This window comes from Kryptolebias marmoratus, linkage group LG12 (assembly GCF_001649575.2).
Source record: "Kryptolebias marmoratus isolate JLee-2015 linkage group LG12, ASM164957v2, whole genome shotgun sequence".
Lineage (NCBI taxonomy): Eukaryota > Metazoa > Chordata > Actinopteri > Cyprinodontiformes > Rivulidae > Kryptolebias > Kryptolebias marmoratus.
This window is the reverse complement of record NC_051441.1, coordinates 20,329,295-20,352,886: the sequence shown is the minus strand read 5'-3', so window position 1 is coordinate 20,352,886 and position 23,592 is coordinate 20,329,295. Positions and strand designations below refer to the sequence as shown.

Sequence of the window (23,592 nt, the reverse complement as noted above, 5' to 3'; positions counted from 1 at the left end):
CCCCCCCCCCCCCAATAAAAAACCAAACAAACAAAAAAAAACATTAGGTTTTTTTTCTAAAAGGTCAATATGAATTTGGGACTCCTAAGGTATGCAGGTGTACTGATACAAAAATATAAAGTTAAACCTGCTGGGTGGCTCATTAGGGTAACCATGGTAACCACACACCTGTGTCTGTCACTCCCTGGCAGCACTCCTAATAAGACGGGCAGATTTGGAAACTTTCAGTCATGTGAAGTCCAACTTTCTGTGACCTGCTCAAACTTTGATTGATAGCTCTTAGTGTGAAGGATGCCTGAGCTATAGAGCTCCAAAGAGGATTGTGTTTTTTTTTTTTGTTTTTTTTTTAAGTGCATGTTTTTTATCTCCTTTTTTTAAAAAAATTTTGGTACAGGTTTCCTCACAGCCGTGAATCATGATTTTAAACAACACAGCAGAAAGTCCTAATTATTTTTGTCCCCGAACATTCGTTGCTCGCCCGACAAATTAACAAACCCATAATGATCAACAACAAAGTCCTAGAAATACAAGCCTTCCTCCTAAGAGTGCCAGGACACAAACATCCACACGTTTGCAGCCACGCTCTCACAGGAATGTGATACCTGATCCCCGGGCCGCTCCCGGTCGGGGTCAGCGGCGTCATCACAGAGCGTTCCGATGGTGGTGGTGGGGGTCTCCTGCACGTGTCTGCGCACACTTTGTTGTGACTGCACGGACTTGTCCGGCGACTTGTTTCACTGAAGGCGCCCCGTGCCATACCTGGAATGCAGCACGTCACGTACGCTCTGATGGGAACGGCGGCGGCGGCTGTCATGAGCGGAGCACAGGTGCATAGCCCGCGTCTGACTCACTTGAATTCTGCATTTTTAGCACGTGGCAGCGTGCATCACGAGATGATAATATCCATGTTTGGTAAAAAGAGAGAGAGAGAAAATAAAAACAGAGTAATAACAGTAATAGCCCCTGATAGATAACCTTTTCCTCTGGACAGGTTCCTTACTTTTCGTGTTATAATTTTCACATAGCGCGCAGCAGATCGACAGGAAAATCAAACTTGAGGAGAGCAAAACAATTCCTGTTAGTGCGGTCATCAAACCTGTCGGGTGCATGTTTACCGAGGCAAACCCATCCAAAACACGCATGTCTGGCTGCAGTCATGATTCCAGTAGTTTCTCTTGTTTTACTCAAACTCAGCAATGCCTCCCAACTGAGCATCAGCATCAAACAGGACAGAGAGAGAGAGAGGGAGAGAGAGAGATCTCAGTCCCAAACATTTCTAACTGGTCCGTTTTTCCCTGTCGGTAAAGGCAGAGGTCACCGAATCATTTCGGAATAAATATATTAAACTGTGTGAGCTGTTCTCCTGAAATAAGTCCTAATAGCTCGAACATTGATGGGTTTTTTTGTTTTGTTTTTTTATGTTTGGACTCCGAAAGCTCATCTGGTTAATCCTGAGTTTTGATTGATGTTTTCTAACATCTGCTCTGAACACAGAAAACAAAAATGAAGATTGAAATGTGAAACTAGCACGAAGAAACCAGATAATACAAGAAAAGTCTAATTTCTTTACGGCCTATAAGAGGCGCCAAAATTCAAATATTGAAGCGTTTTTGGTTTGTAGCTGTTTGTTACTATTTGTGCATTTTGAAAAGATATTATTTTTTACTAAAAGGCAGGGGTGATACATTTTTCACCAACTCCCAGTGTTTGAAAGTAGGCTGGGACTCGCAGATGCTTCTGAATTTTTTATGTTTTTTTTTATTTTTTTCCCTTCTCGTAAACCCACCCCGCGTCGGTGTGTGGCTCGTACAAATTCTTATGAGCTCCATCACCCAGAGGACACGGGTTGAAAACAAGAAAGCTGCTCCTGCATTGCTCCAGATTGGAGCGGGTTTTGGGATCGGGGCGACGCTCGCGAGGAGCGGTGGTTGGTTGGGAGTCCTACTAAAAGAGTGAATCGAATGGAGCGTGTGTCGGGAATGTTCCGAAAGGAATCTGCTGGTGTGAAGTTTAAGGCTCGGTCAAACAATGAGTGTGGGTATGCACAAATTCATCGCTCGGCTCTCACTTTTGTCTTCATCGTCCTCGCCCTCTCTAGCCTCTAATAAATCTGACATCCTACAGTGTGACACAGGTTACTCTTCAGGTTTTATATTATTGAGCTGCGCAGTGTAACGTACACAAGTCCTTTCTGATTTTTAGTCACGCATGGTGAGCCTGAAATTGTTCCACACGTTTGGGTCACTTAAGTGGCTTGAACTGCAATAATTATAAAATTATAACATCACACTGATATGAGCATATGGCTTCTTTGTTCGGCTGCATTGAAATAAAATCAAGGCGTAGAGAACTTAGCGTTTCAGTCAGTGATTAGTTCTAATTTGCAGCTCAAACACGCACGCTGATTGTTCATGTCCTACTTTTTTAATGAAGCGGTGTCTAACCTTAACCACAAGTTTAAAAACGGCGGTAATTCCCAGAAACCTTGTACACTCAGGTTATTTAATTGTTTCAAACCTCTGATGTGGCCTTTGTAAACCATTATGGACCCCCGTGGGTTGTTTTCTTTGGACTTTTGCTTTATTTGTTACGGCTAAAAACAATTCTTGGTGAACCGATAATGATGACGCGCACCTATTGACTTCAGAGGATTTGACATCCTAAAACGGCCCCAGGTAGATTTGGCATGGCTGTAAAAGTTTGGAATTTGATAATTGTTCCTATTATTGGGTCAAAACTAATAGCTTATAATATGATTCTTTTTCGGGAGGGTTGAAATCACACAAGACTCTTCTCTATTTAAGTACATGAAAAAAAAAAGCAAAACGTATGATTATGGATAATGCAGGACATAGAAGATCCCCGCCCTCCTGTTCCATGACTTGCAGTTTTAGCTCTCCCAATAATCTGCACCATGGCCTTGTGTGTTTATTGAAAGCTGATGATGCCATTATTCAACGCTTTTTTATCACAGGAGTCGCACTAAAAGGCAGGGTTTTTCTCAAGGTGGAGCTAAAAAAACCAAAATACAGCACTTTATGTAGCACGTTTTTAATAACGCCGGGCCCAGTTCGACACCAGGCCTGAATCGACTCGCCAAATAACTCGAATACATCCAATTGGAAAGCAGTTCCCGAGCGCAAACTCATCCGTTCGGTGCTTTTGTTTCGTCCGCAGGGCTGTGCCGTTATGGCTGGATTATGGTGGTGTTATTAAGAAGGGTAAATTTAAAAAAAAAAAGAAATTACAAGAAAGTATAGAAAAAAAAAGTGTGGGACCATTTCGAAAGCAAAAGCAAAAACAAAAATTACAGTGTGTTCATCATAAAACTAAAATAGCTCACTTTATTGGCACCTTGGTGACTCAGCCTGTCAACAGAACAGGCTGTTCGAGCATCCAGTCCCCCGGAGCACAACCAACACAAGCTTTATTACACAGCCTTTATTAGCGTCCTTTGAATCGCCTTGCTGTGGAAAAGTGCTATATAAATAAATTTCACTTCACTTCTTTGTACGTCAGCATGAATGCTAAAAACAGCGTGAACGTGAAAGAACACAAACTTGAGTTAAAAACAAAATTAGCTGTGGGCGCATGCACGAATCGAATAGATATGTTATATACTGTCGTTACCCACAGGGCTTGCCGTTGACGGACAACGCTGTGTGTTTTATGCGGTTTGAGGAAATAAATGCGAGAATCGCTGAGCGCACCGACAGCCGCGTACAAGCTGCAGTGCAGAGTTCAGCTTCAGGAGCGTTGTCTTGTATTCCTTCCAGCTTAAAACAAACCTCAGAGCTCACACATGTCCTGTGTGTGTGTGTGTGTGTGTGAGACTAATAAGGTGCTTTCAGACCACAGGAGAACACTTCACAGTCCTTAGAACTGTTTGAAATAGTTCACCTGTGTTTCGTCTTTATTGAGCGTTTTTTTTTTTTTTTAGGTTCCTGACTCAGAGCTGGCGCTTTCTTGGCTCGACAGGGGCCCTTAAGGGGATGTGATTGGTCCATACATAACCCTGCTTTGATTAGCAGAGCAAGTTAAACGCTCCTGCAGCACCTGCACGCTTAAAAATGCATTCACGCCGATAAAGTAGATGCTACTGAGGTTGTAGGCCCTTAGAACTATAAAAATAACCGTTGTCTCCTCGGTTTTGAATAGCAGATTAACAAAGTGTATCAACCCTGTGAGATGGCAAAAAAATGCATCCTGACCAGGCAAACAGGTACATACCGATATGGTTTGTTTTGCGAATACTAATACGGGAAGAATTTATTATAAACTTGGACCGAGGTGCCGCACAAACAAAAAGAACGGAGCTCGACTCGGCATGAACGGCAGAAAACACAACGGGGTGTGGCCAAGAGCAAGTGAAACCACAGGGCTATAAATACCAAGGAAACTGATGACAAATACTTCACAGGTGAGCTTCTTGCCTCACAGAAACCGGCCGTGACAAAGAACCAGGAGCTAAACGAAAACAGAAAGTACATCTTATCAGAAAGCATTCAAGAAGCAGAATCTGAAGACTAAATCAGATAACAGTCCAGAATACAAAAGAAAAAAACTCAGAAATCATAAACTATAGTCTTTAGTCTTGTTTGTTTTACATGTGCAGTGAGAACATCCGGAACATTGTGTTCTGTTTTATTGACAATGAACGGGTCTTTTTGAAAATTTGGAAAAATAACTTGACATTGTGACATTGACAAGTTGATACTAATCCTCAAAGACCCACAGCCAGGGACTGGGTCTGCCCAACAGCAGTTGGCCCAGAAGACCCGGCCGTGACCTTCGGTGTCGAGTGGAGCGGTTCACAGCCGAGCGTGAAGCTGCTGGGGCAAGAGGCTGCGCTTCACAACCCGAGAAAGGCGAAACGCTGAGGGGGCGGAGTCTCTGCCTCAAGTGGAAGAGTTCAAGTACCTAGGAGTTTGCACGGACCTCGTTTGCATCGATCAGAGGGGTGCTCTAGTCTGTTGTGGTGAAGAAGCTGGTCCATTTCTGCTCCAACCTTCACCTGTGGTCAGGAGATACACTTGGCTCAAGCAGTCAGACGAGAGCCATTCTCCTGGCAACTGCCAAACCCGGACTCGTCCATCATATTGTCAGACACAGAAGCATGAGTCGTCCCTCCAGAGGACACGTCTCCACTGCTCTAGAGTCCAGTGGTGGCGTCCTTTACTCCACTGCATCTGACTCCTTGCTCTTGGTGATGGAAGGCTTGGCTTCTGCTGCTCGGTCATGGAAACCCCTTCCATGAAACGCTGTTCCTGAGCTGATCTGAAGGCCACATGAAGTCTAGAGGTCTGTAGCTGTTGACTCTGCAGAACGTTGGGGACCTCTGTGTTCCATGAGCCTCAGCATCTGCTGAGCCGCTCTGTGATTTTTACGTGGCCGACCACTTCACGGCTGAGTTACTGTCGTTCCCACAGGTGGCACTGTGTCGCGGTACCACGCTGGAATTCACTGAGCTCCTGAGAGCGACCCATTCTTTCACAGCTGTTTGTAGAAGCAGTCTGCATGTCTAGGTGTTTGATTTTATACACCTGTAGCCGTGGAAGGGATTGGAACACCTGAATTCAATTATTTAGATGGGGAATGAAAACTTTTGGCTGTAAAGTGTATATCCATTCTAGCCTGGAGAGAGGAATGTCCGGGTTTTATTCCTGGACCTGTCACCTCAAAGACTTGACCACGGGTAAAACAGCCTTTCATGACAAAGTTTTAGACTAATATCTTCCTATGTTGATAATGTTTTGCGCGGTCTTGTGTGATATCATGAGATGTCATCCTTAGAGTATGCGTTGTTGCTTTCCGAAAGTTTCATTCAAATTTCTCCAGTGGTTCATGAGATAAATTGCTAACAGGCAGATTTGAAAGTAGTACGACTGTCTCTGGACCATACTCGCATTCAGCCAGACGTGACCTCTTTTGACGTTCCTCCCCCGCCTGTTTTGCTCCAAGGCCAGTGTCCTGGTTTAAGTGAGCGGTAGAGATGGAGGTGGGAAGGACGAGGAGGAGGAGAGGAAAGGCAGGAGAAACAACCCCCCCCTCTCACGTCGTCATCATATGACTGTTTCTGTCTGAGCTGGGTTACATAACCGGGACCCAGGCGTCTAAGACCCCCTGAGGTCCCACTGCTCTCTGACGTCACACAGACATAAGCAGGTTGGAATGATCTGATGAGCGTGTATCCTCATTGGGGGTTTTTTATGATCAGATTAAAGACTATTTTTTTTTTTTTTCTTTTTTCGTTTTTTGTTCTCTCTCATTTGATCTGCTTCACTAAAAGCTTTTAGGCCTTAGGTAGTATTTGGCCGCAAAATGTAAAAACTGACGAGAGAACATTTCCAGTCAATAAACAGACGGAAATTAAAGCTTCATTTTTGTCATTTAGTCGTTTTGATTCCATTGATTATCAGCTGAAGCCAATGGCAAAAGGGCAAAGATGTTCTCGCCTGTGTCTGTGCGCAAGTTCGTTTGTCTGTCGTGTTAGCAAAATCTCTGATGAACTGCTGCAAAGACTCTAATGAAACTCTCAGAAAGTAACCACTGGTTGAACATCAACAACTGATTAACCCCCATCGTGATGGCCGCCGCAGCTAAGGCACCTTAGAGAATAGACACAAAAAAAGAAGGAATAATTGTCTTGTACAACGTTGACTAAGGACAAGTTCTGTCCATCCGTCCCTGGGGTCTCCCTAGGGAGGCGTCCAGGCGGGTCACCCTTATCAAGTCAAGTCAAATTTATTTATAAGCACTTTTCAGATGTTCGAACTAGGGCTGCATCTAATGAATATGTTGATAGTCGATTAGTCATCGACTATTGAAAGGATTAATCAACCAGTCAGATTATGAATGACATATTTATATTTAACTTTGTGTCTACTTCCAGATGTTTGATGTGCCTCCTCTTTAAATGCTCTTGCATCACAGAAGTGCTTCAATAATTATGTAAGGTCCGCTTTGCAAATGTTGCAGATAAGTTCATTTTTTCCTTTATCGAGAGTGAAATTGTCCCAAACCTCGGATCGTTTAACGGGCCGTGTTGTTTCACCAGTAGCCGCCATGACTAAACCTGCCGCTGAATGCTATTGCACATGTGTGAAGCTCGCCAAAGATAGACGGACAGGAAGACGTCTCACTCTGTTTAAAAAAAAAAAAATCAGTAATAAAAAAACTACTATTAACAACAATTAAATTTGTCATCAACTATTTTTATTGTCGATTGTCGCAGCCCTAGTTGGAACCACCTCAACTGGCTCCTCTCGACGTGAAGCAGCGGCGGCTCTACTCCGAGTCCCTCCTGGACAACTGAACTTGTCACCCTGTCTCTAACGGAGAGCCCAGCTACCCTGCGGAGAAAACTCATTCCTGTATCCCATCTCATTCTTTCAGTCACTACCCAAAGTTCATGAGCGCAGGTGAGGGTAGGAACGTAGACCGACCGGTAAACAGAGAGTTTAGCCTTCCAGCTCAGGTCCCTCTCCACCACGACAGATCCGGTACAGAGTACTGCAATCCTGCACCGATCCGTCTCGTGAACAAGACCCCGAGACACTTAAACTCCTCCGCTTGAGGCAGCACCTCACTCCCTTATTCCCAGACAAGTTCTGTTCGAGACAAAAAGCCCAAGTCATCCAGCTGAGATTTTTTCCATCAGCGCAACATGCAAAATTTTATTCCCAAATATTACACTTCCAAGTGTCTTTAAGCCGTACGTGTGGGAGTGCCTGAAGTACATTTTATCTCACGCCTGCTGTTTTTACTATGACTGTGAAATCTGGTTAAAGTCCACTTCAGATATGTTTTTATTGCTTAAGAAACAACCGAGAAGCTGTTGGAGTAGCCTCCGTTCTCCATGTTGATGGGATGTTTTTGCCTGTGTGTGTGCATGTGTTTGCTTGTCTGTACCGTTGTGTGTATCTACAGTGAAATAACTTTTGGGGGTCAACTAAACTCAAGATGGCGACCGCAGCTAATCAACATTAGCCAACACAATAATGACCACAACTCAGTGGATTTTTCAGACATTAAGCTAATATTTGGTGTGTGCGTTTGACCAAAACGGATATAATTATGTTATTTCTCAACACAAGACGATTGTTGTTTAAATCTCTGTCATGAAAGGCTGCGGGTGATATGCATTTGTTTAGGGAATTCATTTTTTTCCCCCAGTTTTCTCCTGTCTTCACTGACTGCGTCCTTTCATCTCACCTCCTTCTTTGTGTTGAAACAACGGTGCATGATTTCACCGGCTGAAGGCTTAAAAGAATTTCCCCCCTCCAGTGAAGGCCTGTGAAGGCCGGTTTGTTTTTGTTGTTTGTTGCTGTTTTTTGCGCACGCGTTGGTGTGTCTCTGTCTGTTAGCAAAATATCTCATGAACCGCTGGACAGATTTTAACGAAACTTGCAGAAAGTAATCAATGGATATATATCTACAAATGATTAACTTTTGGAGTTGATCCAATTCAATGCAGATATCACAGCCAACTGGCCTTAAAAAACACTAAAATAACTATTACTCAGTCAGTTTTACAGATCCTGACCAGACATTTGTTGTGGTAGTCACTGAGACCGATCTCCAACTCATACTCTGAGTGCCAACAAATTGCTCAAACTTTTGGTGTAAAACGTTGCTATTAACTGTTTGGACTCAATGTTTTCTGTCTGTTAGCAATAAATCTCAAAAAGCAATGGAGGTATTTTGATGAAACTTTCAGAAAATAATAATTATATGTTCATCTATAACTGATTATCTTTTGGACTCATCCAGATTCAAGATGGCCATCAAAACCAGCTGACCGTAGAATGCACAAAAATGGCTGTAACTGAGTTGATCTTACTTATGTTGTGCTGAAATTTGGTATAGTAGTAGCCGAGAGTCATTCACAACACATACTCCAAGTACTACTCAGTGCTGAAGATTTTTGCTTAAAACTGTAGCGTTTACTGTTTGAGTCTCTCTCCGTTAGCAAAATATGTCATGAACCGCTGTACAGACTTCAATAAAACATTCAGAAAGTAATCCCTGGATGTACATCTACAACCGATTACCTTTTGGTGTCGATCCAATTCAACGTGGACGCCACCGCTAATCGACACGAGCAGACACAAAAGTGTCTGGAACTCAGTCAGTTTTATGGAGCCAGACTTGGATGTAGTAGTAGCTGAGAATCGTACTCTGCGCGTGACGTCTCACAACAGGCCATCAAGTCAGGCTTAATGTTTTCTGGGTAACACCGAAAACGGCTGCAACTCCATCATTTATGTGTATTTATCATCAGTTGGTGCAAAAAAACCCCAAAAGACCTCAACTTTAAACTTTAACCAACTCGGAGTTAGGTCACTATCCTACTTGACGACTGTAGTCATGCTTTGAAATCCCCCCCACCCCCACCCCGCGCACCTGTTCGAACTTCACCTTCCTGTGAGACATTAAGCCATGAAAAGCTTTCATTAAAGCTGTATCTAATGGTCTCACACAGGCTGCTGGAAGCCTCGGCTCTCTGCTGCCTGACAGATGTGTTTCTGCTCCTGACGTCAGACGCTCTATTTTAGCTCCTGCAGGAGCTGAACACCCCTGCCCTCCATCATCTCAGTAAGGTGCGGGGAGGGGAGGGAGACTGTGTGCAGTGAGAGCCTAAAGGCCTCGAAGGAATGGCTATGGCCTGCTGCCTTTCTTGCCGGAGCTCATCTTGTGTGCCGTGAGCGACCGTCAGCCGTTGGCGCGCTCAAACTTCAGCTCGGCACCTGTAAAACTGACCGAGTTGTAGCAGTTTCTGTGTGGACTAATGTCGATCGGCTGTGGCGGCCATCTAGAAACGGACTGACTCCAAAAGGAAATCGGTTGCAGATGTACATCCAGTGGAGAGAAATGATAAATTAAAAAAAAAAACAAAATGCTTAAATGCAGCTGTGTGAATATGTCACCACATTGTCAGTTGTCGGAGGGACAACGGCAGACGGAAGAGGTTGAGCCTATTGTTCATTCCTATTCTCCACCTTTGTTTATGTGTGAGAAGACTGTGATTAGAAGACACAATGTGCTTAAGACTCCATTAAAGCTCCTAATGCATACAGTACCTAACAGTGGTACATAACAGATTAGAAAGCACACTCGTACACATTCAGCCCCAGGCAGGGATGTCTTTATTCACAGATTATATTTAATTGCTGTCATCAGTTCCAGTAATGCACCTCCACCTCTGTAAAACAACCAGGGACACTTTTCTTTTTTTCTTTTTTTTTTCCAGAGACATATTGACCTAGTTAAAGTATTCAAGTGGCAAGAAGAATTGAAACGTAGCTAGAGTACGCTCGTCTCCAATATCACCCCCCCCCCCTCTTTTTTTTCTTTTTTTTATTTTTTTTTTATTTGTGCAGTCAGAGGAAGATTTGCTGTATTGTGCAAGCTGCATAAGGGCATGAAGCTTCTTAAATTCTTGAATGGTTGACTGCTTTGTAAATATGTTCTGCAAATAGGCTAGAAGACCGTCATTGTCTAACAATGAAAAGGGGAGTTAGTGCTTAAAAAATGTCCTCCTTTATTCCTCTTTGATGTACTACTTTGGAACAAACACTTACTACTATACTGTATTTAGAAGCTAAAAAAAACATCAGTCAGCTTTATTTATGTAATTTTTTTTTTTTACAATCGGTTATTTTTTGGTCCAAAGCTAAGCGGAGATCATTTTTCTACTAGAATCTGGTTTAACACAGTTGTTTTAGAAAGTATTCCAACCCCAGTGTGTGTTGCAGTTTTGTTACCCTTTGAGCTACAATCACTTAAATTCACTTTTTATTTCTCATTACTCTACACGTAGTGCTCCATTATGACACAGTGAAAACGGAAACCTGCAAATTTCTTAAACAAAAAACGGATATGTCACATTTACACCAGTGTTCAGACTATTTGCTTAATGCTAATTTAGCAGCAGTTCCAGCCTTGAGGCTTTTTTTGGGGTTTGACGCAACAGGTTTTGTACACCTGCTTCAGGAAACAATGTGTCATTCTTCTTTGTAACTCTTCTCAGGCTCGGTCTGGTTGGATGGGAACCGTTGATGGAGCCATTTCCAGGTCTTTCCAGACATTTGATAATGTTGGACCGCTCCAGGACATTCACAAAGTTATCTTGAAGCCACCCCTGTGTTCTTTTCACTGTGAACTGTGGCTGGTTATCATGTTGGAAGGTGAATCGTCCTCAACCCTAATCGGTCTCCCAGTCCCTGGTGCTGAAAAACACCTCCTCAGCATGATGCTGCCTCCATCATGCTTCACTGTTAGGCTAGAGTTAGGCAGGTGAGGAGCAGTGCCTGGTTTCCTTCACATGTAGAGTAAAGAACTGAAGCCAAGCAGTTCAGTCTTGGTTTCATCAGACCAGAGGATCTTGTTCCTCATAGTTGGTGTCCTTCAAACAACTTTCACACTGAGGAGCTACTTCTGTCCAACCACTCTGCCATAAAGCCCAGATCAGTTCTGGTTGTCCCTCTGGGACTTAGTCCCATCTCCACGCAGGATCTCTGAAGCTCAGAGTGACCACCAGGCTCTTGGTCACCTCTTAGACCCTTCTCCTTTGACTGCTCAGGCGACCAGCTCTTGACAGAGTTCTGACTGCACCAAACTTCTTCCATTGAAGAATCATGGAGGCCACTGAGCTCCTGAAAAACCCTCAGTGAAACAGAAATGTTTTGTAGCCTTCTTTAGCTCTGTGCCTTACAGCAATCCTGTGTAATAGCTCTGCAGGCAGCTCCTTTGACCTGATGGTTTGGCTCTGATTATCAGCCTTCTATAGAGAGGCACGTGTCTTTCCAAATCACGTCCAATCAATTCAATTTACCGTAGCTGGACTCCAATCAGGGCATACGAACGTCACAGTGGAGGTCAAGAGAAATGGGAGGCACCTGAGCTCAAATTCAAACATTGTCGTAAAATGTCTAAATGGTTATGTACAGTAAATGTGATAATTCATTTTTTTTATATTATAGTAAAAAGGTCCTTACAGAAAACAGTTCTACAAACTGCAGCTAGTTTTAGTTACTTTCTAATAAAACAATATAAAGAAAATTATACCATAAGCAAGACAATTATTTTTACTCTTAGTATAACTGCCGAAAACTTTATGAATCTAGAATAAAACCTTAAAACAAATGTATAATACCAAAGGGTAGATATGGAGCATAAATGCACTGTTTTGCGCCGTAATGACACAGAGAGAAGCATTGGGGCTCCTGCTGCTGTTTCTGTCTCCTCCTTTTGAACCTTCTTTAAATTCATCCATCCATTTTCTTTACCTGCTTTTTCCTGTCCATCTCTAGCCGTCACTGTGCTAAAAGGCAGGGGACACCCTGGACAGGCCCGCAAGTCCATCACAGGGACACAGGGAGACAAACGAGACAAACAACCGTTCACTCTCAAACACACTTGACAGCTCAGAGCTACAAATTAACCTAACATGAACGGTTTTGGTCTGTGGGATTAAACTGTAGTACCCGGAGAAAACCCACACATGCACGGGGAGAACATGTGAACTCCACACAGAAGGGCCCAAGCTGGAGAAGACCTTGCAACCTTTTTGCCGTGAGGCAACAGGGCTATTTGAATGATTTAGTGATAGTGATTAGTAACTTTTGTTTTAGTCGTGCAAGAAAAACAAGTGCAGTGCATAAATGACCAACAACATATACAGTAAATACAGCTGCAGTGGTTTAGCAGTAAATTCGATAATGCACATCTGTGTTTAAATGCTTTTTAGCCATATGCTGATTAGCAGACATTAAACTCTGCAGTTGTGACTCATTTAAACTCATTAATATGTAAAACCTTTTATTTATACCCATTGTACTTCATGACCTTTCTATGAATCAGTCAAAAGAAATTCCTTGATCCAATCCCTGATCCAGTACCTAAGATCAGATAAGAACATTAGTTGAGTTAAATCTTGGTATTGATCCAGATTATTATCCAAATCGCACTACTTTTTTAATCACACTGTGGCTTTGGTGGAGGTCTGCGCTTCCAGTTTTGTATGGATTCCAGGGGCACATTACCAGCTATATAAGTTTTGCCTTTTTTGTTCATTTCGGTGTGTTTTGGTTGCTCCCGGTCCAGTTTCAGCCAGCGGTGTGAGGGCGGAGAGTTTCCTCTGCTTGTGAAGGATGTCTCACTCTGCGTCAGCTGGGATTCAACCTTCAGTCTGCCAAAAGATTTGGCATTAGTGACGAGAATTGCAGGAATTTTTGGAAGATCGGAGCATTTGGCTGACAGCTAGAGTCCGCTCTTTCAGCTCTTCACTTAGTTCTGCTTCTGTTTTTTGAAATGTCTAACCAAGATTAGCTTTAAAGTATAGATTTAGCATAGCATTCTTTGTATTTGTACAGTTGCCATGGTGAATCAAGATATTTGTGCTCCATTGATGATGTTTTTTTAATGCACTTGTTTATGCCCTTAACTCTGGATTTAGATGCTTAGAGTTGATGGAACTCAACCCAGCTACTTACTGTACATGTGATCATGCAAATGTATTTACGTGAGCTTACTAACCAGAAGTGGTTAGGCTCATATAGCCAGAAGTCACATGGGATGGAACAATTATGCAAAATGTTTGAAAAACCTGTTAATGACTCAGAAAGAAGAAGCTCTATGTCAGATGTAATGGGGTCATCACAACATAATGGCACGTCTCTGGAATCTGGAAAACAGCCACCAAACAAGAAGAATGCATATCTCTAATAGGCACAATTTACAGTCCCAACACTCTCGTACTGAGAGAAAGCAGGCACTGCTGCTTGTTAAACTGACAGAAGTGTCCCTGATATGTCCATGAAACTTGTTCATTTCATTAGCAGTCAAGGGGTAGAATCTTACCTTTATACCATCATAGGTATTTTAAAACAATCAACAAAAGGAAATATGAGCAACTAGTTTTTATTACTAGTAAGTCTTCTCTCTATGCTCTCCCTGCCTCAGTTTTCTTGTGACGTTAACTACATAAAGAGACTAAATGGCACTGAAGTAGCTCTGCATTAAATACACTTAAGCATTGTGAGTCATGTTAGAAATATTTTACTGTGAATGTACAGGACATTTTTTTTTGGTGAAACCAACTCCATTTTGACTGCCAGAAGATGAACTACTAAGGTGTTTGCTAAGATCTCTCTGTCTGTTTTCTTTACCCGGGTTTTTTAGCTTGGGGGGGGTTAGTGTGCAAGAGGCAGGGTAGACCCTGGGCAGGTCACCGGTGCATCACAGGGACACAGAGACAAATAAGGCAGACAGCCATTCAAGGTCTTACTAACACCTTTTTCATATCACATTTTGCAATGTGGAGGAAACAAAGAGCACTCGGAGGAATCCCACACATCCATCATATGTTTTTCTTCACCAGCTTCTCCTTTCCCGGTCGCAGGGAGCTGGTGTCTATCTCCAGCAGTCGCTGCGAGAGGTGGGGGACTCCCTGGACAGGTCGCAAGTTCATTACAGGCAGACATAGAGACAAACGAGACAGACAGTCCCATACCTAGGGACAATTTAGTTACCAATTCACCGAACATGCATGTTTTTGGTCTGTGGGAGGAAACCGGAGTACCCGGAAAAAAGAAAACAGCTGAGAAAACAGCAAACACAACTGTGCTTTGAAGCTCTTAGGTGTCCAGATATTGTAACCTCTCAGGAAATCAATTCTTTATTGTCATGGCCAATCAGCAACTACTGGTCACACCCATTGACCTGATGTAACAACTCCAAACTCATAAATTATTTTATTAGATAGATTTTATTCATTTATATCTTATATATCCATCTTCTGATGCCTATCCATGGTCAGCTTGCGGAGGCAACAGGTCCAGTACGGAAAACCCAAACATCCCTGTCCTCACGAACGCTCTCAAGCTTCTCCTGGGGGATCCCGAGGCTTTCCCAGGCCAGGCTAATTCATCCCTCTAGGAAGTTCTAAGTCTGCCCCATGGTCTCTTCCAAGTGCCTGGAAAACCTCCAGGGGGAAATAAGATGTCTGAACCACCTCAGCTGACTCCTTTCAATGTGGAGGAGCTGCTGATCTACTCCGAGCTTCATGTTACTTTGACAGAAACAGTTTAAAAGGTCAATGAAACAGTGTTCACATGAACCAATTTAAAATTTTGGACATTGGACAGTAGCAATCTACTCTCTAAGTCTGGATTGAAGTTCTTCAAATTGGACCAGCAACACCACCCTTTTAAGGCACAGCCCATATCAGCTGCTGCCATCCAGGATCTCCTTTTTGTTTTTTATTTGGCCATGATTCACACTTCATGACCAGAAGTAAGGCTGGAACATAAACAGAGCAGTAAATCAAAAGCTTCTTCACCATGACAGTCCAGAGCAACGCCCTCGCTACTGTAAACAAGGCCCCAATCTGTCAATCCAATTCCCGCTTCATCCTACTATCACCTGTGAACGAGCCTCCCAGGTACTTGAACCCCTCGGCTCGAGGCAGAGACTCACTCCTGACTCAGATGGAGCATTGCACTTGTCACACTCTTCTTTGTTAAGCTGCTTTATTTAAACATTTTTGCTTGTCCGTCCTGCGTCGAAGTAACAGTAAACTAATTAAGTCGTGATCGCACAGCATGCTTATTAGCCTTTCTCTAACTAGAAGCTGCAGAAGTGTTTACATATTTTACCTTAGATAAAAAAAACAAAAAAAACAATGTGGCTCAAAGTGACTCCAAGGCAAGAGTCATTGTTATTTCCAGTTTGCCACCCTCAGTTTTAACACCCTTTGTTTTCCCACAAAAGGCGATGGGGCCACTTGAAGGAGGAGGAAGCAATGTGACGCGGCTTCAATTTACGATGAAAGCAAATTGCTGCTTGGATAAAATGCAGTCAGGTCTCATGCCTCTGCATTTGATGCCTGTAGGTGTGGAGGCTGACTTTAACCATCATCAGGCTGGATTGTAAGCGTATGCTTTTCACACATAATATCATAATATCTGCGCTTTAGACTCCGTTTTCCTGAACTGAAAGGGACCAATGCACGTTAATGACGGAGCATCTATTAAAACCCGCACTGACGTTTTTATTGGCGTCTGTCATTTAATCATTCTTTGCTTGAATCTCTGTATGGCTGCTCGCCTCAGGATAATCTGTCATTAGGTCCAAATTAGGAGAGCTTTTGGTTTAGAGTTGTTTTTCTCCAGCAAAATTACTGACTTTGTGTTTTTGTGGTAAATGTTTCCTGTCTCAAACTGATCCCTAAAATTTAGACCCATAAAAATGGATTTTGTAGAGAGCTTACTTTTTATTTGCTTACAGATGGGGTATCTTGATTTTAAATTGCATCTACTAAGCACAAAATCCACCCTGTGGAAATATATCCAGAAAAAAACCTTAAATGCCTTTTATAAAACTGAGTGATTAGCAGAAACAATTTGAAGAACTGATCAGAGACACGCTTTGTTTTATTCAGCATTTTCATTAATTATCACCAGTGGTTTTATTGTTCTAACTTGAATTTAGCCCACTTCTTCTTTTTCTTTCGACTGTTCTCTTTTTAGGGGTTGCCACAATTTAGCCCACTGAAAGCTCAAATTTTCCATCCCGCTTTATTTGGTTATTGGTCTCCATAACCCTACGCTTGAAGACTGTGTTTCTCTACTTTGATCCGGTGAGCTGATGCTACTGTAAAGGCATTCTCTTTGATCATAGAGACAGAGCTCTGTGGTTGTAAAAACGGGAAAATTAAAAAGGTTGCTAAGCAAGCGCTGGCACCAAACTGGCACGGGAACCGGTTTGACGACAAAAAAACCCCACACTGAATGTTTTGTTTATGTTCCCATGAGGTATTAAAGATGTTGTGCTGCAGCTTCAGTTACAATCAGCCTCCACTGCTACATCCTGTGCTCGTGTTACTGGCAATCAAGAGCTTCTGACTTCCAATCATACCGTTTTGCTTGTCAAGGTCAGAGCTTCTTCTGTTTTTTATTTTTTTATTTTTTTTATTTTGCTGGCACACATCCGGGGGGGACCTATATCAGATGGTGCTGAATGAAGCGGCTGTCAGTCTGATTTGTTAGTGTAGGACAGGGGTAGGCAGTCCTGGTCCTTGAGGGCCACTATCCTGCATGTTTTCCTTGTTTCCCTGCTCCAACACACCTGCTTCAGGGGTTAAATTGCCTCTTCATGTTCTGCAGAACCCTGTTAATCACCCATTGATTCAAATCAGGTGTGTTGGAGCAGAGAAACAAGTAAAACATGCAGAGGGGGAAAAAAAAAAGAAAAGAAAACCTCCAGTGGAGATGTTTACTTGAGTCTAACTAGGACTGTAGATCGGAGAATGAATAACCGGTTCAGTTAATGACTCTCATTATTCAGCCCTCCCGTCTCTTGAGCCTCTTCCTCACACCTACGCCTCCTTCTCTCCGGCTCTTCAGGCTCGTGGTGGCTTGCATGTGAAGAAGTTTCACACGTTGAGGAGCAAGGAGGTCTGTCAGAGGCTAAAAAGCACAGATTGCTCCTTTTTATTCAGTTTTGGCAGGTTCAGTGTATAACGATTCTTTTTGTTGCTATGCAGCAAGAAACAGGACATATCTGTAATTTATATCTTTATATATAGTACTCCCAGCTCCTTCCAGTTATCATTTACATCTTTATTTCTTCTGCTTTGCTCCCCCCCCCTCACAGTCTCTCAGTTTTCTTCTCCTTACCCCTTGGTCATGCCCTCCTCTCTGTCCTGATCAGCTGCTAACAAGACTTAAAGCCATGAAATATTTAAAAGTAAGGTTCTACGTAAGGATCTTTCAATCTCTCCTCCACCTAAGTGTAGAAGATTCCAAGTCATCTGGATCCATTTGCCCGCTGCAATGAACAAAAAGAGATCAAAATCTTTATTTCATCATTTTATTCAAAATACCACTGCTGTAAACAACAGACAGTAATCATCAGATACAACCTATAATCTTGACAGAAAAACTAAACTTGACACAACACCGGCACCGGCACCGCATTACTCAATCAAACATGGGCCCAGATTCTAGTTTCAGAGTTTTCTTAAACAACCCGTCTGACTTCATGGAGAGCATTAAGAAGTTTTGAAAGACCTGGAGAGGTTTTGTTTTTCCTGCCGGCTCGTCATAGCCCCTCTGTGCATCGGTCTGTGCTGCTATAAGTCAAGGCAACCTTTCAAACCACCTTTTTAATTGTCAGCTAACTCGACGCTCTCCAGTGCTTTAGACTCCTCCGGCCTCGCAGCTAGTTTGAAGCTGCAGCTCGGACGGAGCAGACCAGAACTCATCCACACGGCTCATACTAGCGGCGCGGAGAAAAACTGTCGTTATGTCAGTTGAAATGCTCAAGAAATTCCAAAATAAATTCATAAAAATTATATGTGGACTAAAAATGACTGCTATTCATGCAAGCCCTGTTGTGGAGCGCTCTTCCTTCAAAATAGCTCAGTTTGGAGAAATGGGGACTGACGAGCTAACGGCTAGTCCAAATGCAGCTGAGACCAAAGTGGATTGCTGTTCTTCATACAACTCCAGTCTCCAAAATAGCAGTTCATGCTACTTTACAGACCTTTTTACATTTTGCATTACACTCGTTTCCATAGAATTCGGCGGTTAAATCAGTAGCAGCTAGCTGTAGCACTTCTGGTCCAGTCTGGAATTTCATAACATATTAAGTGAAATTGATGGCGATGTAAAGGTTTAAATAGTGGCACTTGCATAAACCACTATAACATTTTGGGGATTGGAGTTGTTTTAAGGGCAGCACTCTACTGTGGTCTTGAATGTGCTTGGACTAGCCATTAGCTTGTCAGTCCTGGCTCTTGAAAACGTAGCTCCTTCTTAACCTGTATACCCAGAAATGTTGACCATAAATGGATTTTAGTAACGCATTTCTCAACACACACCGATCAAAATCTGAAATCACACAGAAGCATGTTGAGTGTTCAGTCGCAGCAGGGTGGGGTGAGGTTTGACAGTAGGGTTGGGCCATAAATATAGATGATACTTCATAAGTTGCTGGGTTTGAGGTATCTTAAATGGCTGTATCGTCAATGTCAAGAATGATTTTTTTCCCACTCACATCAGGTAGCACACCGTCGACATCCAGAAAACTCTCCAGTTCAGTTCAATTCAGTTTATTTCTATAGTGCCAAGTCGCAGCAAAAGTCGTCTCAGGGCATTGTACAAAAACATTCACATACATTACAAAAAGCCAATTAGTAAAAGTTATCTATCTAAGGAAGCCAGCAGGTTGCGTTAAATCTTCACTTCATTGCAGTCTCCCATCCTGAGCAGCACGGTGGAGACAGTGGAAAGGAAAAACTCCCTTTTTACCAGGAAGAAACCTCCAGCAGAACCAGAACCAGGCTCAGGACGAGCGGCTGGGGTTTGAGAGGACAGGAAAGAGACGCAGACAAACACAGAAAGACAAGTCCGGTAAAATTCCCAGCCAATCCGGAATATTCTCCAGCATATGCGGTGTTTAAATATTAGCAAAGAGGGAGAGGGGTGTGAAGCCAATAAAAGAAAAGCCAACATCCAGGTGACATTCAGAAGCTTATAGTGACTGTGAAGAAAAACAGCACTGGAAAGGCATACATTGAATAAACATCTGCGAAGGATGCTTTAAAAGCACTGCCACAAAGGTACTCGTACCAGAAATTTCTCACAACACCTGAAATGTCACCCGGAGAACCCAGAGAACACCCACATATGTAAGGGTGAACATGCAAACTCTACAAAGACAGGCCCGAGGATGGGAATCGAACCTGCAACCTTCAGTTCAATCTGTTCCTTAATCAAAAACTACTTGCACGTATTTGACAGAAACACCGAGTCCCTTTATTAGTGAGGCCTGATTGGTTGTATCACTGCATCAGACCTAATGCTTTATCCTTCACTGATGCTGTTTCTGAAGGGGATTTTTCAGCATTGTCAGGTTTTCTTTTTGAAAACTTCTTATTAGAATATAAAAATGTATATATGTTTGAGCATCTTTTAGTAAATAACAACATTTAGGAGATTTAAATTAAACAAGTGTACCATCCATCCATCCATCCACCCATCAATTATCTACCACTTGTTCCAAAGTCAGGTTGTGGGGCTAGTAGCAGGGAAGCCCAGACATCTCTCTTCCAGCTCTTCCGGGAGGATTCCAAGGCACTCCCAGGCCAGCTGAGAGACATAGTCTTTCCAGCATGTCCTTGGTCTTCCCTGGGGTCTCCTTCAAGTTAGAGGTGTCCTGGTGGCATTCTTACCAGATGCCTAAACCAACTGGCTCCTCTTAATGTGGAGGAGCAGCATCTCTCATTCGAGACCCTCCCGGAGAACTGAACTTCTCACCCTACCTCTAAGGGAGAGCCCAGCTACCCTGTGGAGAAAGCTTATTTCAGCCGCTTGTATTGAGATCTCATTCTTTTGGTCACCATAGATGAGGGTTGGAACGTAGCCTGACCTGTAAACAGAGTTTTGCCTTGCAGCTCAGCTCTCTCTTCTTCATAAAGATGGTGTAGTGTTCTTGAATTTTTTGTGACTATCATTGTTTGTCTTTTGAGTGCCTAATCTAAACATTACTTATTGTTACTAGGATACAAAGTCTGTTTATTCATTTGCATAAAGAATCATTTGACAGAACTGTGAGCTCAATTCACACAAACAAAAATTGTGGTTCTTGTTTAAGCAAGACTCTTATAGCGCTAGAACGGGCCTTAGGTTTCATTCTGTTAAATATTTATCAAAGTTTTATTGGTAGCTTTCATATTTTGGATTCATTAAAGCAAATGCAACAAAAAAAAAGTGTATGCACAGAAGTATACGCAGAAGACACAGTATGTTTGTAACATATGAGCACTGCTGTGGTCTGTACTCTTCTCTCAGACATCTGACCGCACTCAGACATCTGTCCTGGATGTTCTGCAGTGGTGTGGTGAGTTCAGCAAGTTCAGGCGCTCAGAGAACTGGCAGACGAGTGTTGTGTGCCGGGATGATTGGAAGGTCACATTCTGTTGAGCCTTTCCAAGATGTAGAATGAACGCCAGCTACCTTGAAGAACTGATGACGGTCGCGATGGACTACAGATATTTTGGTGTTCACATGAACCATAGATTGGACTGGAAATTTGAAAAACAAAAAAGACAGCACAAAGGCTGCTTCCCGAGGAAAAATAGGCCCATCGGCGTTTGCTGCATATGTAACTTGTTTTTAAAAGTTCAGCAGAGCAGTTTTTTTTTCCCCCATCTATTTGTTGAGGCAGCAGCATCAGAGCCAGTGACCAAAAGAAGTGGAGATAAAAGAAGATTAAAAACGCTTGATTTCCACTCAGGACTGCTCTGAAACCAGTAAAGTTAATAGCAGAAGATGTTCAGATGTTCTACAAAGCTGACTAGAATTAGAATTGGAGGAATTTTTCAGCTCTATCACAGTAAACAGTGTGACAGGAGGTTATATCATTACATGGATGTTCCACCCATTTAAACATGGAGCTCTGCGGAGAAAGAGACTTTAATTTTGACAGGACTGAAGCGCTATCTAATCGTCAGTCCAAGCGGGGTCCACGACCAACGCTGATTGCTTCCGCCTTAAAATGGTCTCGACCATCCATAGCGGTTCACGCAAACTCCATTTCGTAGATCATCATCAACCACCGTCAGCTTCCCATTACATGTTTATTTACATAAAATTCCACTGTATTTATTTGCAAGCACAACGAGCATCAGCAACGAGCTGGAGTCCTTCCAGTACAGCCTGGGGCCATTTCTGGCAGGAGTGTTAGCATTTCTGCCCAAATAACTGCAGTGCAAAAGTTTTCAGAACAAAGTATTTGCATGAACCACCGGGAAACTTTGAAGGTCCTTGGTTTTTTTTTTTTTTTTTTGAGATGACGGAGATCTGCTGTGGAAGTGGCCTTTTTCCGGACTGGTCACTATTAGCTTCATAAAACAGTCTGAAACCAACTTCCGTAGCAGATCTCTGTCATCCGAAAGATACTCAAAATGATTCTTGTATTGCAGTGGTTCATGCAAATGCTGATATTAGGATGGTCCCGTTGCCCTCATTCTCACATTACGCGGTTCTCTCGACTACCAGAACTGCTGCTTCCATGCAAATAACTGTATCATGAGAAATTAACAACCAAAATGAAGGTGCAGAAACGAACAACGATCCACTATTGGTGGATTGGACTCTCTGTTAGCTCGTCAGCCCTGTCAACTTCATTTCACTCATCTCAGGCTGTTCGGAGAGCTTGGAAATTGGCAGAATGCTCCTTTTAATAAGTTTTGGTCGTTAAGGCAATGGCAATTTGAAGAGCAATGAAGGTTTGTTTTGGGTTTTTTTTTGGTGAATATTCAGAACAGAGGTCTTTGTTTTTCTGCTCTTCCAGTCAGCTTGGTGTGCAGGTAACCATCAGCTCTTTCTTTCACCACTTTTAGGGTATTTTCTGGCAAACCTCCAACCACAGGCTTCACTCCACATCTGTCGGTGCAAGTAGTGGGGGATGGTACTGCCCCTTTTACTAACTGATGCATATTATATGAAATAACACGACCCTCTGACTACTTTGATTCCTTCTGTCAAAAGATTTATCTCACTGTTTAATTTTTTTTTTTTTTTTTTTTTTTTGCATGTCCTGCCTCTGGTGCAGTTGGCCTCTGCTGTCAGTGCAGCTTAAACCGATCCGAAATGTGAACGGAAGAGTAGCAATGAGGAAGGAGTTTTTTTGGAATGAAAACTATTCGCCTGCGTGAGAGGGTTTTTGTCTCCGAACAGGAACAATATGTCAGCATGTGTGAGATTTATAGCTGTTACCAACAAGATCAGCACGGAAATAGAAATACCAGGAATCGCTTGCAGGTTAATGCCAGAAGGTCCAGTAACTTTAGTCATTTATTTAGGAGGACATTTTGATTTTGGCATCTGGTTGTGTTTGTAGCAGCCATGTGGTCAAGGTGGGCGTAAGCGTCCGTCCTTTTAAACCTTTCTACCAACACAGTTTTTGTTGGCAGAAAACAAGATAATACTTCAAATATGGCATGTCTTCTTTATTTTGTGTCTAGTGTTCTTTATAATAACACTCAACTGTTGTTTGTGGGCACAGAGTGGAACTAATTTGTACTTGCATTTATGAGGCAGGGGGTCCCAGGAGCAGCTTGTACAGATGGAGGAAGGTTAACAGGGTAGGTGTGTTTGTGTGTGGGTCGTCACGCATGCGTGGGTGCACATTGAGCACATTCAGATGCGGTCTGCCAACAGTAGACATTGCCGCGGCGGCTTTGCATGCTGAACAAGTCCTGCAGCTTCTTCTGTTGCACAATGAGCTCTCCGCGTTTGCTTGTCTTTGGCATCTGTCTCCGCCACAGAGCAGTTGGGATATCCAGTGTGTAGAAACTCGTTTTTGCATCAGGTTTCTTGAACCATTGCGATTCCAAGGATCTGCTTTAGTAAAAACGTTTGTTGCGACAGATGCAATACAGGTGCTGGTCATAAAATTAGAATATCATGAAAAAGTAGATTGATTTCAGTAATTCCATTTAAAAAGTGAAACTTGTATATTATATTCATACATTACATACAAACTCATATATTTCAAATGTTTATTTCGTTTAATTTTGAT

General features: G+C 42.7%; 1 protein-coding gene across 1 annotated transcript in view; it reads left to right on the top strand.

Moving 5' to 3' along the window:
* LOC108247082 (thyroid hormone receptor alpha) overlaps positions 1-23,592 on the top strand; it is a 94,977-nt gene that overhangs the window by 842 nt on the left and 70,543 nt on the right. The window lies entirely within an intron of this gene.